The sequence below is a fragment of the Adiantum capillus-veneris genome, chromosome 12 (genome assembly GCF_014529385.1).
Source record: "Adiantum capillus-veneris isolate H3 chromosome 12, ASM1452938v2, whole genome shotgun sequence".
Classification (NCBI taxonomy): domain Eukaryota; kingdom Viridiplantae; phylum Streptophyta; class Polypodiopsida; order Polypodiales; family Pteridaceae; genus Adiantum; species Adiantum capillus-veneris.
Genome location: NC_140942.1, coordinates 31,814,700 through 31,838,547, shown reverse-complemented (window position 1 = coordinate 31,838,547; position 23,848 = coordinate 31,814,700). Strand labels below are relative to the sequence as shown.

Here is a 23,848-nt window from a genome sequence, read left to right as displayed (position 1 = left end):
TTGAGCAATTCAATTTTCTAAATGAGGATAATACATGTGAAAATTGGGAGAAGCTTTCTACCACATACAACATAAATGATGTTGTTTACTCCCATTTCTTGACACTCTATGATACTTGGCTGACATCACAACTACAACGTGGTACAAAGAAGATTGATTTTCCTGAAGAGGCAAGAAAATATATCCAATGGATGATCAACATTGTGAAAGACAAAGCAGATTCAACTATAGATCTTCCATGGTCTATATATGTTGTCAGTCTTCAAATGGAGGGAAGATCTTACTTAGAGCGCCATCTAAACAACCCTATCCCTATAGGATTGTGTATCTTGGACAACACACATGATTTGGAGAGCAATCTACAATGTTCAGCTAGAAGATTCAAAGATCTCATCGATGGAATTATGGCTATTACAGGTGGGTCAACAGAACCACAATGTGAAATCCTTTCTTTTTTGAATAATAAAGACTATGTGCAGTTACAGTCTGCTTTGCAAAGTATGACAAACATGGTCAAAATACAATTTGTTGGGGCATTGCACAATGTGAAGCATTTGGAATTTACTGGTGCTATAGAATTCTTCACCACACTTGTGTTCTTGAGCAAGGGAGATGTCTTTGAGGGACTTATTAGTTCTTCAAATCCAGGGACAAAATCCATAATACTAGATGCAGGACACCTTGATCTAGATTTTGGAAGTGTGAGTCAATTGTCAGATGTCGAGTTTCTACAACTCAAGAAGGAGCTGACAATCAAGCAATGCATTCAAAAGTATTGCAAAGAATATTTAAAGCTTATTGACATGTTCAGTGATGGCTACATAATAGAGTTGGGACTCAAGCAGAAAAGGGAAGTCTTATGCCTTGCAGACAATATTGATGACCAAAGAAAGCTTAAAACAAGACTTTTGACCTTTGCAAATCAGCATGATAATGTCCAAAAATAGGTAAAACTTCAAAGTGATCAATTAGATCAGTCCATTGATGACCAAGGAGTATCGAATACGGTAGGATCATCAACAAGTGAGACACCCATATCAGTTATAGACTTTTTGAACCTTGAAGCAAGTATGAGCTAAGCTTCTATACCCACTTTTCATGTAATTAAGCTTTTCATTTTTAAATAAGTTTCATATCGTTTTTAAAACATGTAATGATAGTTTCATCATGTATATTTTCAAATATATTAATGATTGATTTAAGATATTTGACTTTAATTTTGCTCAAAATTATCATGCAGTGAACATTTTCTTAATAGTTTAAAATTGTAGGAAAGATAAATCATTACATCAATAATTTGAAGTAACATATCTACTAAAATATTTTAATGTAAATTGGCATACAAAAAATTGATTCTTTACTACGTTGAATTGATACTTCATGGCATAAAAAACTTAACTAAAACATAGTCTACAATATTTGATATTTTTTAACCAAAATATTTTTCTAAAAAAATTTATTGCAATCTCAAAAATGATAAGAGATATAAAAGACAATGTCTTTCACATTATGTGTGGCATGATGATCCTCTTGGTATACAAACTTTTCCCATTCCAAAGGATAAAGTCTTTGAGATAAGTGGTATATCTTTGAAGTACGAGCTTCCAATACACAAGGAGCTGGTTATGGGATTTTTGTGCATACACATCTTCAAAAGGGTATGACTATTATCCATTATGGCGGTGATAAGTATTTACATGATACTTGAAAGAAGTTGTGCAAGATATCTCCAAGGGCATCTAGGTACTCAATTTTGAAGGATCCAAATGTCAATTGTGTGGACAGGATATATAAATAGTACTCATGGTCTAAGTATGAGCCCAAATGTATGTTATACTTTTGATCCCAATTTTCCACCTTGGCATAAAGCCATTACAACACAAATTAGCTTGGATAAATGTGGCTATGTTTTTGTTGAAATCCTACGCCACATAGAAAGTGGTGAAGAGCTTCTTGTAGAATATGAATTTATCTGATATCAATCAAATCTCATGGTAAAGTCCCTTATATGAAAGTTATTGATAATCTATTTGAAACCGACTCACTACTGAGTATGTATCATGATAAACACTGTGGGTTGTGATGGCATTGCCATGTTATGCAATGAATACTTGAATTCATACAAAAATCTGGTCCTAAAGGGACATCCATAGAATTTCACAAGATCTATTTCAAAGTTCATGTATCATGTTAAACATAATCCATACAAGAATTTGTATCTCATTGTACATATTTTATCAGAGCATAAACTTATGCATTAGCAATTTATGCAATAGTTCATTTTGAATGCATTTTTTAGATTGTATCGTTAAGAATATCCCAATAGTGGATTTTGGATGTACCAAACCCATGTAAAACTTGTTTAGAATAGCTAAATGTTGAGTAAAGGATGCACTTTTCCATCCATACCTTGCTTAAAGTGTCTTGATGGTGGATTGAAAATTTCCTTGCTCCTCTCAAGAACCTTTTAAGATTGGACAATTGGGATGCACCCATATTTACACAATGTTCTTTGAATGAAAAAGTACTAGTTTATTGAGTGCACCAACCACCCTTCCACAACTTGTTTGGAATGTTTGGTTTAAGATGCTACCACCTTCTAAGACTTGTTTCGAATGGCCAAATGGTAATTCTAAGTTTCACTCAATTGTATTTTGGTTACTTAGAAGCACCAAGTTATGGGTATACATTTCACCTCCCCTTTTTAGGATGGACTTTGAATCTTCATTGGTTCTACACACACAACCAACACAAACAATTTCATTGTCAAGTCCCATGTGCACTTTTTTTCCAGATTCAAAGTCTATCCTAAAAATGAAAGAAGTGGTAGACCTTATTCTTGAATGATCCTTTATTATCAAATGGAGCATAGCTTGGACAAGTGGTAGAAATTATGGTTCTCTATGATTCAATAGAGATTAGATTTAGTGGTGTACCTTGTGACTATCTATGCTAGAATGGAACTTTGCTTGGACATGTGGTGGACCTTGTGGCTACCTATGGTGGAATGGAGCATAGCTTGAACAAGTGTTGGATTTAATGGCTCTCTATGCTTCAATAGAGCATAAATTGGACAAGTGGTGGACCTTATGGTCCTCTATGCTTTAATGGACTATAGCTTAGACAAGTGGTGAACCTTATGGATCTCTGTCTTTCAATAGAACAGAGATTGGACACATGGTGAACCTTGTATCTTTCTATGCTTGAATGAGTTAGCTCATTGGACAAGTGGTGGATCGTATGGATCTATACCTTCAATAGAGCATAGACTAGACAAGTGATGGACCTTGTGTTTTTCTATGCTTGAATCGATCTTAGCTTGGACAAGTGGTGGGTCTTGTGGCTCTATATGCTTGAATGGAGCATAGATTGGACAAGTGGTGGACCTGATGGCTCTCTATTCTTGAATAGAGTATAGAATGGGACCTTATGGTCCTCTATGCTTGAATGAAACATAGCTTGGACAAGTGGTGAACCTAATGGCTCTCTATGTTTCAATAGGGAATATATTATACAAGTGGTGGATCTTATGGTCCTCTATAACTCAATAGATCTTGGCTTGGACAAGTGGAATGGAAAGGTAGTGAATCTAGGATGCATTTTTTCTCTTACACCACCATGTTTAGAATGGTCGTGTGATGGATCTTGGATGCACCAAACCTTCCTTAATTTGTTTCAAAAGGGCAAGTACTAAATACAACATGCAGTTTTCCTTTTCACACCTTGCTCAAAGTGGCTTGGTGGTGGATTAAGATTTCCCTTACCCTTCAACAAGAACTTGAAGATAAAATCTCCAAGTGATGCATCTAAGAAACAATATGTGTTCTATAACTTTTTAGAATGGACAAGTGGTAGATCTAAAATGGAACAAAGCTTCTATAAGATGTTAAAAATAGTCACTTATTGTGGATCAAGGATGTGATAAGTGGTGAAAAATGTTTGTGGTGGATTTAGAATACACTCACTCTGACAGAATCCATTAAGCTTGGCCAAGTGGTGGGCCTTGGATGGATGGATAGTTCAACAACTATGATTGAATCTTTGATTGAGCTAGTATCTACTCTTCCATGATTTCTAGATTGACCAAGTGGTGGATCTAAGATGAGTCCTAGTCTTCCACAACTATTTTTGATTCAATATGTAGGATGCACACCAACATTCAAAACTTCATTAGAACGACTTTGATTTTATTTAGGATGCATCCTTCATTGCACAAACTATGTATAATGCTAAGATGGCCGATTTAGGATCTAGGATCTAAATGGCCAAGTGGTGGCTCTAGGATCTACTCATCCCACAAACATTGTGTACAATTACAAGTGTTATGATGGTCAAGTGTTGAATGCACTTAACATTAAGACATGGTTAAAATGGCCAAGTGATGGATCTAGGAGACACCAACAATTGGATCCACAATTCCCGCCTTCGTCAGAATGGCCAAGTGGTAGATCTTTGATGTATCTAATTCCCAATTCCTAGTCTAAATGGCCAAGTGGTGGATCTAGCATCTACTCATCCCACAAACATTGTGTAAAATTACAAGTGTTATGATGGCCAAGTGGTGGATCTTTGATGCACCTACTTTCCAATTCTTAGTCTAAATGGTTAAGTGGTGGATCTAAGATCTACTCATCCCACAAACATTGTGTAAAATCACAAGTGTTATGATGGACAAGTGTTGACTGCACCTAACTTTCAGACATGGTTAGAATGGCCAAGTGGTGGATCTAGGACACATGGCCAATTGGATCCACAATTCAAGCCTTTCATATAATGGCCAAGTGATGGATCTTTGATCCACCTACTTCCCAATTCATAGTCTAAATGGCCCACTGGTGGATCTAGGATCTACTCATCCCAAAAACATTGTGTAAAATTACAAGTGTTATGATGGCCAAGCACTGAATGCACCTATCTTTAAGACATGGTTAGAATGGCCAAGTGGTGGATCTAGGAGACACTAACAATTGGATCCACATTTCAAGCCTTCGTTATAATGGCCAAGTGGTTGATCGTTGATGCTTCTAATTCCCAATTCTAATTCTAGATGGCCCACTAGTGGATCTAGGATCTACTCATCCCACAAACATTGTTGTTTATGGGTCGCCGCGACGGATGTCCATAGCATAGCTCTCACGCATCAACATAAAATATCAATACAAGGGAAGAGACCAGGATGAGGCATGGAAACTCACTAGGGTGTCATTGCTAATGAAGTGAACTTGATGAGATGCAACTACCAACTCTGCAAGCAAATCATACGCTGTCGTGCAGCTCCGTTTCCATGATAAGAAAAAGAGAAAATAAATGCAAGCTAAGCTTCTTTGAAGGCTACACATTTAATGGTCAGTGATCAGGGCTTGTTAACAGGCCAAGTTTAATGATTAATGTATGCCAGATGCGGCTTAAAAGGACCAACAGATGCCTTAATTATGCCAAAAATGAGTATTCTTGAAGTGAGCACAGATGGAAGATTATGATTTAGAATTGCAGTGCTTGAAGTGCTCTACTGGCCTGTTTTACGGCTCGTCGATTGGAGCTACGGTGAAGAAGTTATGGCACTTTGAAGTTTAAGTCGATTGTAGATCCGTACCGGATCGGGCAACTGCAGCTAAGGTGACAGAGATGAAATGAATGCATGGGCCTGAAGTTCTCTACTTCTAGAGCGCGTTGGTCTTTTCAGATTGGTGATTGGAGTTCCGGTCGCCAAGATATTGGCCGATAAAGATTTACCAGGGGTCGGTTCCGTACCACTCCGGTCGGCTCATACGGAGTGCCATCTAGGAGATTTTGGCTCTCGCTCGGGATTTGGAGTGCAGCAAAGTAAGTGCTCGAGGAGAATCTTGTCCAAAATATTATCTCCTGCAGTGCATTGATAGCAGCTACATGTAAGTCAAATGTGGTGTACGTCTCATCAAGTGCAAAAAGTGCTTGAAGAGCTTCGTGTTCGGAATGACGTCTCTTGGAATCCAATGATTGCGGGATATACCCAGTCGGAATGTGATCTCTTGGAATGCATTGACTGCGGGATATACCCAACAAGGCAAGACCATCACCCTTGATGTGGAAAGCTCTGACACCATCGACAATGTGAAGACCAAAATACAATGGCCGTGGCCGCCCGGTGCCTTGGCCGAAATGTATACCAAATGTGGTGCCCGCCAAATATTCTCCAAGGGCCATAACTAAGGCCACACTCACAATGTTGTAGCAGTTCAGTTCTTTGTGTTATCCGGAGGGAGCACCACTGAGATTAAATGAAGAAGCCCAATGGCCTCAACCTATGGCCGCCCAAAGGCAACCAAAGGGAGGTCGCCTGCCCAATTAAGGGGCATGGCCAATGGCCAACACATTTTAAAAGGGTGGTGTGAATAAAATAAAGGGAGGCCATGGCGTTCAGAAAACGGGCTGCAGCGCAGGCAGGGAAGGAGGGGCTCATAGCGGCCACGAGTGAGCTTGGACGAGCTCACGACAGTTACGAGAAAGCATCAGAAGCCCGGGGTGACCTCATTCGACACCAGTCTCGTCGACTTTCGTGCTGGTCGGATTCCGGCACTGCCACGTCATACGCCCAGTTCTCGTGCCACGTCAGTAACGGCGGGCGCTATTGAAGGGAAGGGGCATGCTAATAATAAGAGGATTTTTTGCATGCGAGTAGGCAGAGAAAAACAAGGAGAGGGAAAGAAAATGAGGGCAAGGAGAGGAAGAACGTAACGAAGAGCAAGAAGCTCGAGCAAGGAGGAAAGCTCCCTCTCTCTCGCTCTCATGCTCGGAAGCAAAAGCTCCCAATCTCTCGCTCTCATCCTTGACTAACAAAGGAGGAAGGGAGAAGAAGGAAGAGGAGGAGGTGAGGGAAGCTCAGAGGGGATTCGAGGGGTAAAGAAGGAGAACCAAGGGTGAAAGAAGGAAGCTTCTCGATCTCCATCAAAGCAAGCTCCTTGAGCTCTCCAAGGAAGCAAGCTTCTCGATCTCCATCGAAGCAAGCTTCTCGATTGCCATCGAAGCTAAGCAAGAGCCAAGAAGCAAAAGATTTCGCTCTGGAACTCCATCGAACCAAGGGGCAAGTTAAGGAAGGGAAGCAATAGAAGAACCATAAGGGCAGGCTAAGGAAGGCACTCGGAGAAGCAAGGGATAAAGCTTCGGATAGCAATTGAAGAACAGGAGGGAGTTAAAGTGCAGACCATGGGGAAGTTAATGTGAAGAGCATAAAGAGCAAGATAATCGATAATAATCAAGGCTTGATGATTGAGGTAGTAAACTGAATTGAAGCTTGCAGAATCTAATGGGACTTGAAGCAGATAAAGCGACAAGAGATAATTTCCATCACCGTCATCCGTTAAAGATTACATTAGAATTTTGTTAAGTCCGGTGTCGTTAACGGCTCGGCTAATCTTGTAAACAGGAGCTTAAACTCCTAATTAGCAGATGATCCAAGTGACGGTGCTGCTAACATCCCGCAGTGGATAAGAATTAAGTTGTACTCAAATCTTTAATCATTGAATTGATGATTGCGGTGATTGGCAGAGCTGTCAGTTTTTCTTGTTCTCTCTCTTTCACACCTCCCACAGCCAGAGGCCCGGCGCCTGCCCGGCTCATGTAGCGAACACATATCCCCCGACACCTGGTGAACCCGATGCGAAACGAGCTGGGGTGGGAGGTAAAGATGGAGATGCAAGAACAGTTAAAGCAGTTTATTGATGATTTTAGTATTAATGGATTTGATACAATCTGGCAGTTACAGATTTGTCAAAAATGATGGAATTAGTTCAGGGATGTCTGCAGGAAGCAAAAGCCATGCAGATAAAAAAGCAGATTGATGATGTTGTAGATCTAGCACTTGATGCTGTTCGAAAGCAGTATTATAATTTTCAGGGATATGATCCAGAAGGTTTTATTGCATGTTACGAAGCTGAGATGAAGAGCCGAAATGTTCAAGAAGATCGGATGATTGCAGCTTTTGAGGAGGTTGTAAACTAGGATTTTAAAAACAGGTTCAAGAACTGGCAGAAGAATATCCCACACGGTGGGAGTATTTTGCAGAGGAATTTATTTACGAAAGCTCAAGGATTCTAGATCGGGAAATAAAGGAGATGACTGAACGAAATAAGGCTGTCTTCAGTAAAGGTGAAGGGGATCAGATGCAGATCCTCAACTATGATGAATTTTGGGAGCATATTTCTGCAAGAAGTAAAGCCAAAGAGAATGTTGAGCTGGAAGTAGCAGATTCACTTTCAGAGGAGCTTAATTTGAGCAAAGAAGAAAAGGTAAATAATGAATTTAAAGCTGGAACATATTTATATGAATTTTTTTCAAAGATTGCTTGCATGGACGCTACCTCTAATGATGGTTCAAGCGAAGACATAGACTGTACAGCAAGTGGTTCACAAGCTGCTCACCTTGACATGGGTTATTCTGAAAGAGTTTATCAAGCAGATGAACCTCTACAGGATGTTACTGAAGCTATTTGCACTATAGCTGCCGAGCAGGATAACATGTCTACTACAAATGATTGCATAAATAAAGCTATTATATACATAGTAACTGATGAAGTGACTAAAATTGTGGACCCACCACAGGATGAGCCTGAGGATGTCAATGAACCTATGATTGCTACTAACAATTCTTGTAGATGATGCTATCACAGAAGAGGATGCTATAATCGATGAATTTCTGTCTAGATCTGAAGGAGATGTTTATGACAGTATAGAAGAGCTTTTTGATGCATATACCTCTTCAGAGGGGGTGCCAGATGAGCCTTTACATCTCTATAATGTATTGCTAAGTAACATGGATGCAGACGAGGAAGCAGAGGATGACATAGATGAGTATGAAGATTGTTTGGATCATATTGATTGTGAACAGGTTATCGACAGGGATTTTACATCTATGCTTGTAGCTGGACTTCATGAGGAGATAACTCCTACAATTTTGATGAACGTTGAGACTTCCAAGGGTGATTTTCCCGAGGATATTATGGATGAAGATCTACAGGATGAAGCTATTTTTCATGATCAAGCTGAAGTCCCAACAAGTGAAAATTCATTTGATGATACAGGTCGAGAGACTCCCAAAGTTTTTCTTGATGGCTATGAAGCTAGAGGGGGTGATGATGCTAAATCATCCTTGATACTGCATAAAGTACACATGGTTTCTCATTTGCTTGGACAATGTGCGAGATGTGGCTGGATTTGGATGCTATTCCTATTGATGCTTATGTCAGTGATGTCTTGGATACCAGTAAAAGGGAGTCAGGTTTCTTTAATGCTTTCTGGTAACGAGCTTAAGTTGCCAACAATTTACGGGATGTGGGTACTACACTATGCTTCAGGTGAAGCTCTAGTATATTGCAGAGCCCATCAATGCTATGTGATCTCGATGGTGTTTGACCCAGGAGATTCTAAGGATATTCATAAGCAGATTCAATATGGATGGATGCTGTTAAGTATGCATAGTAATTGCGTGCTATTTGAACCAGGGGTAGCATATTTGCACCAGAAATGCTTGATGTTGCATGATACTGGAAATGTATGCTCTTGGGGAGATTATGATGCTTCAGTGTGTGGAAAATTCCTTATTATCCCATTTGATCCAGGGGGCTACTAAAGTGCAAGTTGCAGATACGGAGGATACCAGATGCCTGATGTAGCAGGCTGCATGATGCAAGATTTTGTTTTCTAGATTATGCTAAGTTAGAAGAGTGTTTGGTTATGCGTTCAATAAGATAACATGGTTGACTTCCAGCTAACTTCTTTGGACAATTAATGAAGTATCTTCACATCTTTTGAGTTGGTTCTGCTAATAGAACTTGAAGTAAAGGACTTGACGGCCATTCCGTGTGCAGACAGAGTAAGGTATACTTGAGCTTGACAGGGTTCCTTAAGAGAGAACTTAATGGTCAAGCCGTGTGCATCATTAACTCGAGCACTTGAGTCTGGCGGGGTTCATTAAGCAAGCTATCCATGATTGAATGCTTTGAAGATACGGCAGATACAATTCAAAGATTTTTAATGGACAGCTACCTAATGATTAAGCTAGAACATTGATGATAAGGTATAAGACTTATTTCATTTTTCATACGTTTACCAGTTAAGTGAGTCTGATGATGGCAAGGAGCTTAAGGTACCTAAAGTAGATGTAGATTGAAGTCCAGTTGGCACAGACCGGAGGCTGTGCAGGTTCAGAGGGGGTGGATGTCGTGCAGCTCCGCTTTCATGATAAGAAAAAGAGAAGAGAAATGCAAGCTAAGCTTCTTTGAAGGCTACACATTTAATGGTCAATGATCAAGGCTTGTTAACAGGCTAAGTTTAATGATTAATGTATGCCAGATGCAGCTTAAAAGGGCCAACAGATGCCTTAATTATGCCAAAAATGAGTATGCTTGAAGTGAGCACATATGGAAGATTATGATCTAGAACTGCAATGCTTGAAGTTCTCTACCGGCCTGTCTTTATGGCTCGTCGATTGGAGCTACGGTGAAGAAGTTATGGCACTTTGAAGTTTAAGTCGATTGTAGATCCGTACCGGATCGGGCAACTGCAGCTAAGGTGACAGAGATGAAATGAATGCATGGGCCTGAAGTTCTCTACTTCTAGAGCGCGTTGGTCTTTTCAGATTGGTGATTGGAGTTCCGATCGCCAAGATATTGGCCGATAAAGATTTACCGGGGGTCGGTTCCGTACCACTCCGGTCGGCTCATACAGAGTGCCATCTAGGAGATTTTGGCTCTCGCTCGGGATTTGGAGTGCAGCAAAGTAAGTGCTCGAGGAGAATCTTGTCCAAAATATTATCTCCTGCAGTGCATTGATAGCAGCTACATGTAAGTCAAATGTGGTGTACGTCTCATCAAGTGCAAAAAGTGCTTGAAGAGCTTCGTGTTCGGAATGACGTCTCTTGGAATCCAATGATTGCGGGATATACCCAGTCGGAATGTGATCTCTTGGAATGCATTGACTGCGGGATATACCCAACAAGGCAAGACCATCACCCTTGATGTGGAAAGCTCTGACACCATCGACAATGTGAAGACCAAAATACAATGGCCGTGGCCGCCCGGTGCCTTGGCCGAAATGTATACCAAATGTGGTGCCCGCCAAATATTTTCCAAGGGCCATAACTAAGGCCACACTCACAATGTTGTAGCAGTTCAGTTCTTTGTGTTATCCGGAGGGAGCACCAATGAGATTAAAGGAAGAAGCTCAATGGCCTCAACCTATGGCCGCCCAAAGGCAACCAAAGGGAGGCCGCCCGCCCAATTAAGGGGCATGGCCAATGGCCACCCCATTTTAAAAGGGTGGTGTGAATAAAATAAAGGGAGGCCATGGCGTTCCGAAAACGGGCTGCAGCGCAGGCAGGGAAGGAGGCGCTCGCAGCGGCCACTAGTGAGCTCGGACGAGCTCGCGACAGTTACGAGAAAGCATCAGAAGCCCGGGGCGACCGCATTCAGCACCAGTCCCGTCGACTTTCGTGCAGGTCGGATCCCGGCACTGCCACGTCATAATCCCGGTTCCCGTGCCACGTCAGTGACGGCGGTCGCTATTAAAGGGAAGGGGCATGCTAATAGTAAGAGGCTTTTTTGCATGCGAGTAGGCAGAGAAAACGAGGAGAGGGAAAGAAAACGAGGGCAAGGAGAGGAAGAACGTAATGAAGAGCAAGAAGCTCGGGCAAGGAGGAAAGCTCCCTCTCTCTCGCTCTCATGCTCGGAAGCAAAAGCTCCCAATCTCTCGCTCTCATCCTCGACTAACAAAGGAGGAAGGGAGAAGAAGGAAGAGGAGGAGGTGAGGGAAGCTCGGAGGGGATTCGAGGGGTAAAGAAGGAGAACCAAGGGTGAAAGAAGGAAGATTCTCGATCTCCATCAAAGCAAGCTCCTTGAGCTCTCCAAGGAAGCAAGCTTCTCGATCTCCATCGAAGCAAGCTTCTCGATTGCCATCGAAGCTAAGCAAGAGGCAAGAAGCAAAAGCTTTCTCTCTGGAACTCCATCGAACCAAGGGGCAAGTTAAGGAAGGCAAGCAATAGAAGAACCATAAGAGCAGGCTAAGGAAGGCACTCGGAGAAGCAAGGGATAAAGCTTCGGTTAGCAATTAAAGAACAGGAGGGAGTTAAAGTCCAGACCATGAGGAAGTTAATGTGAAGAGCATAAAGAGCAGGATAATCGATAATAATTGAGGCAGTAAACTGAATTGAAGCTTGCAGAATCTAATGGGACTTGAAGCAGATAAAGCGACAAGTGATAATTTCCATCACCGTCATCCATTAAAGATTACATTAGAATTTTGTTAAGTCCGTTGTCGTTAACGGCTCGGCTAATCCTGTAAACGGGAGCTTAAACTCCTAATTAGCAGATGATCCAAGTGACGGTGCTGCTAACAACCCGCCTTGGCTAAGAATTAAGTTATACTCAAATCTTTAATCCATGAATTGATGATTGCGGTGATTGGCAGAGCTGTTAGTTGTTCTTGTTCTCTCTCTTTCACACCTCCCACAGCCAGAGGCCCGACACCTGCCCGGCTCACGTAGCGAACACATATCCCCCGACATCTGGTATACGCACTAAAGCCAAGTAATCTGCCTATGTCCTTCTACACAGCTCTATAGTTGTCACGCCCGTTTACCATGCAAATCATGTCAGAATCGCAAGAAACATGAAGGGGAGCCACAGGGGACTATCAAGAGCATATCCTATCACTGTCACAGCATTCTAGAGAGGTACAAAGATCGCGATCGTTCATCCCAAAGTCAGCAAAAACAGCGAATAGATGATCCTAAAGGGTCGTTTTAGGGTCCCTGAAGCCTCTCCTAGGGTCAAAACAACATAAAATATGCGTCGAAACACTCAAAACAACGATTTAAGGTCTCAAAGTCGTAGTTAAAAACCTACACCAAATCTTGAATGATTATACTTGAATGGAAGAGCAAAGTAAGAGGAACACAATGCAATAAACGAAGCTGAATTCTGATTACCGTAGCCACATTAGCGAAGATTACAAGTTGGAGCTAGAAGAAGCTCTCAAACGTACGTTGTCTTCTTCAGCTTATCATAAAAGATCATGTTCAAACTTACAAAACTTGACCTTTATAGTTTAGGTCTTTACAAATGGCTTGTCCGGCCAAAAGCTCCTAAACTTCTAACTGGCTCTCTAATATACAATTGCTCCCAGAAAAATAATCATAAATTCTTTTACAAGTTCTTGGCTTAGAGAAGCTCTTTTTCAAAAGGTCAAGATTTCTGCAAAAATGTAGATTCCCTGAAAAATGTGACTCTATCTTTGGAAACCGCAGCTTTGTTGCTTCGTCCGCCAAACACTCTCCCCTTCCTTATCCTTGCACGCCCCCGTGCATGTTCAGAGCTTTGGCCGTTGATGGGGCTCCAGGGAAGCAAGTGTTGTTGAAAAGCTCTGTGTTCAAAGGACAACTTCCAAGGCTTCTTGATGCTGTCTGAAAGGATTTTCACTTAAAGTGTGATGGTATGCTACGTACCGTGCCTTGAGGTCCTTCTCCATAGGATGGAAGATCCTTGAGTCGATTTTGAAGAAACCTGTGACGAAGGTCTCTTCAAACGTCTGCAAGTAATGTGAAGGCAGGTACATTAGCCTTGAGTACATTGCCATCAAAATATGTTGTGGCGGTGAATCTTGGAGATTCTAGCAGATCCCTCGATGCCCTTCTAAGAACAAGTTCCACAGATGATCGTCACCTTCAGTGTCTTTGAACACCTGGATGCAGGTGATGATCATCCAGGCTATCTTTATTAGCATCTGACAAGCCACGTCAGGGACATCCCGCAGGAGGGTGATTGTCCAATTCAGGGTGTTGACTACATAGGCCACTGTGGAAGGATTTTTCACTGTCAAGACTGGATAGTTCAGATTTTGCTGCCTTGAGCCTTTCCATGTGGCAAACTCTTTCCATGTGCGTCTTCTAGGGACTGGGCAGAAAGTAGGATCTATTTGAATGTGCTGAGGAGCATTGTGGTAGTTGGTTAGATCCTGTGGCAGCTTATCGAGCCACTTCTGCCTCCACTTTGGGTGGTCCTTGACGAGTACCTGTGCTTCTTCAGCCGTCAGTGCTACACCTTTGTAACCCCCGTCTTTGTTTTGTGGCAGGGTCGGCCACATCTGCTCCTTCCATAAGATTGCTTCGTGGCATATCAAGGGAAAAGGTAGGTACTCATGGCCAAACCCCTCCACCTGCTCTTCTGGCTGTAAGAACGCTAGGGCTGCTGACTCCATTATCTTCTTTTCATATGTCACGTAATCTTTTACTGGTCCCTCTGGCATGTCCTTGATGCTTTGAGTGAGCTCATCTATAATATCTAGGCCTGCCTCGGTCGATCCCTGTCCTTGTTCTCCTTCATGTGAAGTTTCAGGCAAATCAGGCAGGTCTTGACTAGACAGCAGTTGCGGTTGCACCTGAGCTGCGTCTGTTCTGATTTGTTGTTGAGAAATCAATTCTTCTTTTTCTTTCAGCAGTGTCTCTCTGAATTGCTTCTGCGTCTCTATTTCTGCTCTCACCTCTGCCAATTGTTGCTCCAGCTCTTTTACCTTTTGCTCGTTGATTGCTGTCTGGGCCATCATTCCCGAGATGAGCAACTGTCTTTGAAGTTTTTCTTGCTTTAGCTCCTCTTTCAGCGCCGCTAGGGTGTTCTCTGCTGTGGCATTGTCTGATGTGGAGAGAAATGCTCCAGCAGGTTCCTAGTTTGCCATCAAGGTTGTCAGAGTACTTTTGACAGTGAGGTATGAACTGTTAACTCTCTGAAACCTTGCGCTTTCGTAAGCAAGATGCTCCGTTGCTTTATGTACCTTTGATGTCAATTCTTGGCATTCTTTTCCTTGGTGGTCAACTCCATCCTGACGTCCACCAGATCTCTGATCAGAGACTGAGCCTGCTATCGCTCAATGTCTCTTTCCTTCGTTGTGAGCTCCAATTGTGCCCGTAGGCTCTCTAACTCCTCTTGCCCAGATGCTTGCTTTTGTTGAGCCTCCTTTAACTGCTTTTCTTTTTCTCTCAGCACCACGTTCTGGCATTGGAATTGTCTTTCTAATTCCTGTAAGTTTTTCCTGTAGTCAAAATCAACAATAGCCTGACAGGCTTCTTGGTATCCTATTGCTTCCGTAGGAGGCATAGACTCTTTTTGTGAGGATGAAGGAGGAGGAGGTGGTGGTTTTGGGTTGATGGAGAAGGAGGAGGAGGAGGAGATTTCGGCGAGGGAGGAGGTGGTGATTTAGGCGAGGGAGGAGGTGGTGATTTCTCCGCTTCCTGTACACGCCTCTTTTTCGATGCATCTTCCCTTGGCTGTGAAGTAGACGCGTCCGCTTTTCTTTTCTTTAAAATTTTTATAATTCTTTGGCGAGTCAAATCCGCCGCCCGTCGTGCTTCCACATTCCTCTCTCTTTGAGCTTTCTTTAACTGCTCTGCTTGGTTCGTTCATCAGCCGCTTCTTTCTCCTTTGTTCCTTCAGTGGACTGAGAAGATACGTCCACTTTTGCAGCCTTTTGTTTCGCGGCTATCCTTTGTTTTTCAGCCTGTATTCGAGCTACCTCTTCTATTCTTGCCTGTCTTTCCCTCTCGAATCTTCGTTTTTCTATTTGTTGTGTTGTAGCAGCTCTCGCTTTTCTGTTTGCCCGCAACTTGGTCCTTCTTTCCTCAACTCTTTGTTGGGCCTCTGCATATGCTTTTTGAAGGTCAGACTGTGGCACTGTACTTCTTTCCCTCTTTCTTTTCTCAAGTGGTGTGCTGGTGTCTTCCTCCTTGCTTTCTTCAAACTCATATGGTCCTTTGTCTTTAGATCCTTGAGAGTTTCCCTCGTCTTCAGTCTCCGTCTTTTCTTCATCTCTTGAGCTTTTGTTGGATGCCTTGGCCAAGCGCAATGATGTTACGCTAGTGGTCGTCCTAACTAAATGAGCAACCAGCTTTGCTTTCTGAATCAGGACCGTTTGAGAACTGGCCGTCGGCAGATCTTCAATCATCCCCGAAGCTTGGTATGCTATTCTTGTTAGCATTGGCCCTGCACTCATGTAGCTTTTGTTCTTTGCCGAGCCTTTCAAATTTTCTTCGACCAAGCTCTCCAAGATATAAGAACCATAATCGCAGCGGGGATGGTTTTGTTTTCAGCTGTTGCTAGAACCATGACCATTGCAATGTGCAGGATTGGCTCGGTGTAGCGAGGAGGCTTTTGTACTCTGAAATGCTGAGAGATCAATCTCATCGATAACTCCAGCTCACCGTATATCATGTCACTGTATTTGTACTTGTTTCCTTTTGCTTTGATGAATGCCTTCTCGTTATCCAGTGACTTGGTCTTTGCCAGCAAGTCGTGTTGCCCTGGAAGGAAATGCAAAGCTTCATTGATGATTTATTTTGTGATCTTTACTTTTACCTTTGATCCATCCTTGTCAGTGAGCATTGCTTGCCCATCATATTGTATCGAGCTCATGAGCTCGTGGGCCCTCATGTATTCAGTTCCCCATGGCCGCAATCTAAAAAACTGCTCCAAATGCACAGCCCGCACGGCTTCTGTGACCTCTAGCCTTCGGTGGAGATTCCATATTTCCCGTGGCATGATAGTCATCTTTACCATGTCACCATTAGCATCCCTAAACTTTGCGATGAAAATGTGAGCAGGGATCTGAGCTAGTAATTCATCCGAGATGTGAGCTTTTTCGTTTGTAGAGAGCTCATCCACTTCATATGGTGCTGCTGTCCACTACCTTGCTTGCTTTTGGCGAGGCATTCTGTGTCATTAAAATCACAAGTTGTCAAGATTTTCCTTTCGCAACCAGTAGCATTTAGACTTTTAGTAAAAAGGAGTTCAAAAGTTAAAATTGATCATAACTTGAACAAGTCTCATCCATTCTTGTCCATTTTTCACCAGTGGGACTAGGAAGACTAGAGCTATGACTGATTGAAATCTGAGTCAAATCTGGCCCTGAGGTATACCGATCACGATCGTAGTACAGAGGCCAAAATGAGATTTGATCACATGAGTGGTTTGCTAATAGCTAGAGGGTCATTTTGGTCCACTCTGTGTTTTATTTGGACTACTTTTGAGTTTATAAGTCCCAATTTTGGGTTACAAGGGAGTTTTGGACTAGACTTTGATTTTTCATGGGTTTTTGATGTCCAATTGGCTTGAAGCTTGATGTGTGACGAACAAGATGTGTACAAGAGATCTGTTAGGTTTTGGTCAAAATCTGATGCTGAGGTACACCGATTGTGATCGTAGTACCTGGGCTTTTTTGGGTGAAAACTGGATGGCCTTGGTCCCCTAGGCCTGCCTAGCCCACTGATGATTTATTTTCAAGTTAAAATGAACAAATTAGAGCAATTTTTCATTGTTTGACCTTATTTTACTAAGTCTAACCATATTGGGTGTTCCTGATGGATTTTGGTTGGAGCCTGGAGTTAGTTGATGTTAGTTTTTGAGCTTTTACTGCTTCCATGATGTGTTGCTATCATCAGCCTACTCCGTTGTCTGATTCTGACTTGATCAGACACTTTTTACCCCGTCTTTGGAGATTTTCCAGACTTGTGCATTTTTTAGGCATTCTTTGGATACCAATGGGGTAATTGGGCATCTGTAAGTCGCCTTTTAGTCTTTGACATTAGTTTGGCCAAATTCGTCCCTTGTGTGATCACTCGAGGCTGGAATGGTCATCCCCGTCCTTGTGGAAGATTCTGAGCTCCATTCAGGGTTTTCTACTACTGTGCTGACTCCTAGTCGGACAGGTATGCCTTTCAAATCACCCGTCATAATTTTCAGTCAAATTTTGGTAGTTGTAGATCAAATTTTCCCGATTCGGGTGTTTGACGAATTTGGCCCATTCTATGAGCAAAATTTGTGCATTTTCCATGAAAATTCAAGAGAGTGTATCCCTCACTGAGTTCTAAGTCTGGGACAAGCCAAAAGTTGCAAAACTTGCATCTTGGGGCACCGATCGCGATCGTACCCTGGATCCCAAAATGAATTCTGACACCTGCAGTTTGTTGGCGAAGCTGAGAGGATGCCTTTTGCAATTTATGTGCCAAGTTTGGTTAGTGGGGTACACCAATCGCGATCGTTGTACCACCACCAAACTAAGATTTGATCACATGGCTTTGTTCCTGACATTGTGGGAAGCACATTGATGTGTTCTGTGCTTGAAAAAAGTTTTGTTTTGATGCCTCTAAGGGCCCTTGACCTATTTGACTCAATCCGATTTTGATTTGATCCATTCACCCGTTTGTGCAATGATTCACGCTTGCATGCGTAATAGACTTTATCTTTACTTGATAAGGAACATACCTGTGAAATCTGGTATGAAATGCGGGCTCCGATCGTCCGTACGGGGTAGAAATGTGGCAGCTCGCTCTAGGTCAAGAAGATCTCTTCTTCTCTCTCAAAATGTGAAAATGAACAATGAGCTAGAACTTGGCCTACCTAACCTATAGGTTTTCGTGAAATAGGGATGATTTTCCTTACCTTTGATCCTGATATAGTCTGCATACCATCTATGGGTCGAACCGTTCATCATTCTGGCATCGTATGACCATTTGATGCGATTTTGGCGAAATGTGGTCATGATCATTAAGGCTGAAATTCGACATCTTCAGATTAGATTCTATCTTCCATGCTTGATAACCCTATCATGATACTTCGACGTTTGCTTCCAGAACTTGATTCTGACACTGTGGACGATATTTTTTAATTTTTGGAAGATTATTAACAAAAATCAAACAAAATAAATTGAAGATACTTATTAACTGGTGAAAATTAGCCAAAAATTATATACTCACCCCTAAGCATATATTTTCACTAGAAGCATCCCAATGCTCCAGATTTTGTCATTACAACTCATTATTATGCTGGTTGGATGATAAAAACGCTAAAAAATACCAGTTTTTGATCAAATTTGTTCGAAATTGAACTCTTAAAAATGAAAAAAAACAATAAACACACGTATTATGTACATATATACATGTTGGACCCCTTAATGGTCCTGACTACTGCTAGATTCAGCAGCTACTCTCCCCTTCCTAAACTGAGTCGTCACGGACGAAGGTTGTGTGCATGTGCATGGGTTTTGAAATCTGTGTCTATGCACGGCCGTGTAATGTGGCCCTATCCTCATGTTTGAGACAATGCATTGGGAAACAAGGTGTTGTACAAGATGCGAGGATTGAATGTAGTTTTTAGTGGCTTTGGATGGCGAGGCTAGCTGTTTATGGAACAGAAGGGCTTGCAGTTCAATTGCTCTCTCCTTGATTGTTGGTTTTTTGATGGCAACTATTTTTGGAACCCATTTGTATTCAGTTTTTTTCATATTTTCCAATTTTGATGTAGGTTCCTGAATTTTCTTGGGTTTCCATTGCCATTTTGTTAGTTCAGGCTTCCTGTGTTGACGTTTTGGTCTCCGTTTGATCTTTGTCGTGCTGAATTTTTGGTTGTCTCCAGCTTTGGTTGCCATTTCCATTCTGGATTAGCTCTTGAAGGTCTTTGATATGGTGTTTCTGTCATCGGGAGTTGTGCCTTGGGTAGCCATATCTGTCTCTGTTTGTTTTGCATGACGGTTTTCTTTATCCATACTTTTCGAACATCCGTTATTGGTGTTTTTGGCTGAGGAGCTGATTTCTTTTTGTCAATGGGGATAATCGGCCACAAGTGATCTGTTTTGGCGAATGGAGTCATGTACGTTTTAGAGTTTTGTGTGTACATCAGCGCATGTTCTGACCATTCGGTAACTACATTGTACGTCCTCATCCATGGAACTCCCAAACATAGTGACTCTCTGATTTCTCCGTCTTTCATTACAAAAAAATTGATGAAGACAACTATTTCCATCAATATTGATTGGTAAGTTTACTATCCCCAATGTTGGCATTGTTGCCTCGTTTGTGGCTTGTAAATCTCGTGTGGATTACCTTAGAGGTTCATCGGTAAGCATCTTGTAAGTGGAGAAGTTGACCACATTGACTCTTGCTCCTGTGTCGATCAATGCTCGTTGATATCTGCCATTTGGAAGTCTGACATTGATGCGAACATCAATTTCTATTTCCCATTGCTCGTCAATCTGAATTATAGAAAGAGGAATTTGAGCATTATCTGCTGGTTGAGGAAGTCTTTGTTGGTGTAATTTCTGTTTCCGCTTTAAAATCCTGCTTCTGGCCTCCTCCTGTGCTTGAGCTTTTGTCTCATTTGCTTTGTTCTTGCGCTCCTTCGTAGCGTGTATTTTGGCGAGCATCTCTGAGGTTAGTGGTAGGTTGTACTTCTTTAATCTGCAGCCACTAATCTAGTTAGACATCTCCTCTCCCTCTAATGTCGCAAGCTTAACGGCACCACTAGATGATATGTCATGAATCACATAGGGTCCATTTCCTTGCTTTTTGAGTTTTCGGGAATGTTGTTTCAGGGTATACATTAAGACGTAATCCCTCGTAGCAAATTCCTTGCTGATAACATGTTGATCAAAGAATCATTTCATGTTTTGTTTTTGCAATTAGTAGATTGATGCAACTGCTCTCAATCTAGTTTCATCCAGTTTTTCCAGGTTATCTATTTGATTGGATAATTCATGGCTTGTCCATTCTAATTCTTTAGCTACCCGAAGTGTGGGGATAAGAAATTCAAGTGGCAAAATCGCTTGAATTCCATAAACCATGTTGAACGGAGTCGTTCCGATTGAGATTTTGTACGCTACTCTATATGCCCATAAAAGCTGAATGCAGCTTCTGATCCCAATCGGCTCTCAATTCACTAACAATTTTCGTGAGAATTGTCACCAAAATCTTGTTTGTACTTTCTGCTTGGCCGTTAGCTTGTGGGTGATAGGGAGCTGACTTCCTGTGAATTACCATGAATTCATCCAATAGGAATTCGATCACTTCATTGACAAAATGAGTCCCTCTATCGCTCACTATCTCTATTGGTAAGCCATATTTGGTGAAAATATTCTCATACAAAAACTGTGCTGTTGTTTTTGCATCATTTTTGGTTGCTGCTTTCGCTTCAACCCACTTTTTTAGATAATCTGTTGCCACAATAATGTATTGAGCATGCGTTTTATATCCAGAGGCGCAATTGGTCCTACAAAATCTATTCCCCATCATTGGCCTCAAGGGCATGTCATCTCATGCTCTAGGAATCTTTGTCCTCTGGCAATCATCACATCGTTTCACAAACTCTTTGGCGTCCATGAATAGTGTGGGCCACCATATGCCAGCAATAAGAATTTTTTTGGCCGTTTTGTCACTTGAGAAATGTCCTCCAGCTTGTTTGCCATGTGCTTGCTCTAAGATAGGAACGTATTCCTCTTCCGTCGCACACATTCTCAATTGATTGTCTTTTCCCCTCTTGTAAAGATTGTCCTCAATCAATACATAGTTTTCTGCCTCTTTTGTGATCGTTTTGATACGTGATTTACTCATCCCTTCAGGCAGTATTCCAGTGGTGAGATATTCTACAATGTAGTTACTCCATCTGGGTGCTACAGATAATTTGAATAGAGTCGTGTGTTCTATCGTCTTTTGAAAAGTGCAGACAATACACAATTTGATATGCATATGAACACTTTGTTGCATTTTTCGGCCAATATACACCCATCCTCATCAATCTTTGATACGTCTGTGCATGCCCATTGTGAATCCCCGTTGTTTGTACATAAGCCTGGTTGAGATACAAGTCCCATTCACTTGATTCAACACAAAGCCTAAGGATTTGATTCTATCCCTGTTTGTATAGCCTTCCAGCCAGCATTACCAATGATCTAGATGCTGCAATGGTAGATGGTTGTCTTGTCAAATTCAATGACCCAATAGTCAACAAAGGAATTATGTCCTCGCTCCATCTTGGAACCATTTCTATGCTGAAGAGATATGCATCTGGCAAATCATCATCAACTCCTATAGGGGTTTCTCCATGCACCATTCTAGATAAATGATCCGCTCTTTGGTGTGTAGTTCCTATTTTTACTACAACCGTGAAGGCAAACTCAAGAAGTATAATGAACCATCGTACAATCCGCCCCGTACTCTCAACTTTCCATTTTTCTTCAGGACCACCACAATCGGTGAAACCCAGTCAGTGTGCTCAATTTTGTAAATAAACTCTACCTCTTTCAGCTTATCTATCTCCTCCTTGATCTTCCTTGCAAACGTCTCATTGTAAGTATAAGGACATTGTCTGCTTGGTTTAGTGTCATTCTTAAGGGGTATTGTGTGTTGACAGATACTTGGATCCACCCCTTTAAGATCTTTGTATGACCATGCAAACACATCTCTATGCTATTTTAGAGTAGCTAGCAAAAGCTTTTCCTCTTCTTCAGTAAGATCCGTGGCAATATATGCCGGTTTTGGATCTTCTCTTGGCTCCGCTAGATCTATTCGTTTGGCTTTTTCAGGACCGTCGTATGATGTACCAGGTTCCTTCAATTCCCTCATTGGTTGTTGCACTATGATTTTTCTATCTTGTATGGTATACTTCTTATAGTGGGATGGCACATCCATCTTGTCAGAATTCGTGTCCTCATCTGTTTCCATTTCAATTGTCCATATATCTTTGAGGGTAGGTTTGAGATTATTGTACGCTGTTTTCCTCTCTGTTTTGGTCATTCTAGACTTTGTTTCCCCCTCCTTATGTGTCTCAGTCGTTTGCTTTTCTCGCTTATTCTTCTTGTTGTTTTTCCATGGTTTAGTTTTGATAAACCATCTAGTGACCTTGTCTTTGACACAATCGTCAGCTTTTACAAGCTTTAGATATCTCGTTTTGTCATTGACAAGAGACATGGGTTTATGCTTATTCGCTCTTGATTTCCTGGTTCTCTTTGATCTATACCGCTCTTGTCGACTAGATATTTGATTAGGAAACTCATAAAACCCTGTCCGATCTCGACATATACTTCATATTCATCTCTGATCCACTTGATCTTTCATCATCAGCATCTATCATTTGGATTTCATTACCCAGTGATGGAAGGTCATCGCTTAGTGAATCTGTGAATTCCTCCTCTATTCGATTTCTATCGTCCACTACAGATATCTCATCAACTATTCTTTTACACTCAGTCTCACATAGTGGTTCTTCCTGTTCCTTGCTCTCTGATCCTGACTCAAGGATGACGCTAGCCATTTGCAACGTTATTAGGTCATATCCTTCATCGCTCATCACAAAATTTTGTAGGCGTGAATTCGTTAACACATACATCCAAGGTCGACAATATTTGAGTCCACCCAAATGGCTCAAATAAATGTTCAGGGAAAGGTTCTGGGAGATAAGCCTCATCTTCTACGGACCTTTCCAACACACATTCCTCTTTGATTAAGTCTCCACAATCAGACGCTCCACATATCCAAACATGTGCTTTTGTTTGTAACCACGCAGGTATTTCCTTTCCGTTCACTGTGGTGGAATCAAATTCTTGCACTGGTGTTTTTGCAACGTCTCTATAGCTGTGATCCTTCATGTTGATTTTCGTTATTAGCTCCTCACGCCTTAGGTAAATTTGGTCGTACCCCCAATCTTGTATCATTTTGAGTTGACGCATAAAAGGTCACCCCAAAATAATGTCAAAGTTGTTCCTTTTTCCGAAATCTACCACGGCAAAGGTGTGCTCATAGTTAATTCCACACGAAGTTACAACTATTTGGTCCAGGATTCCCAATGGTCTCTCTACATACCCATCTGCGAGTTGCAGTTTCATTCTCGTCTTTCTAAGAGCTGGACGGCCCCATTTCTCCCAGATTTTCTTTGTGGCAATCGCAACTCCCGCTCCACTATCTAGGATAGCTATCGTCTTTATATCCTGATATTCGACAGGTAAGATTGTATTACCTTCCTCACCTTCACAGTAATCTCCGACCTTGTTTATGGACACAGGTTGGG

The 23,848-nt window shown here is 41.8% G+C and overlaps 1 pseudogene; it reads left to right on the top strand.

The window, feature by feature from the left end:
- Positions 1-509: 509 nt before the first annotated feature.
- LOC147445531 (uncharacterized) lies at positions 510-1,079 on the top strand (annotated as a pseudogene).
- The last annotated feature ends 22,769 nt before the right edge of the window (positions 1,080-23,848 follow it).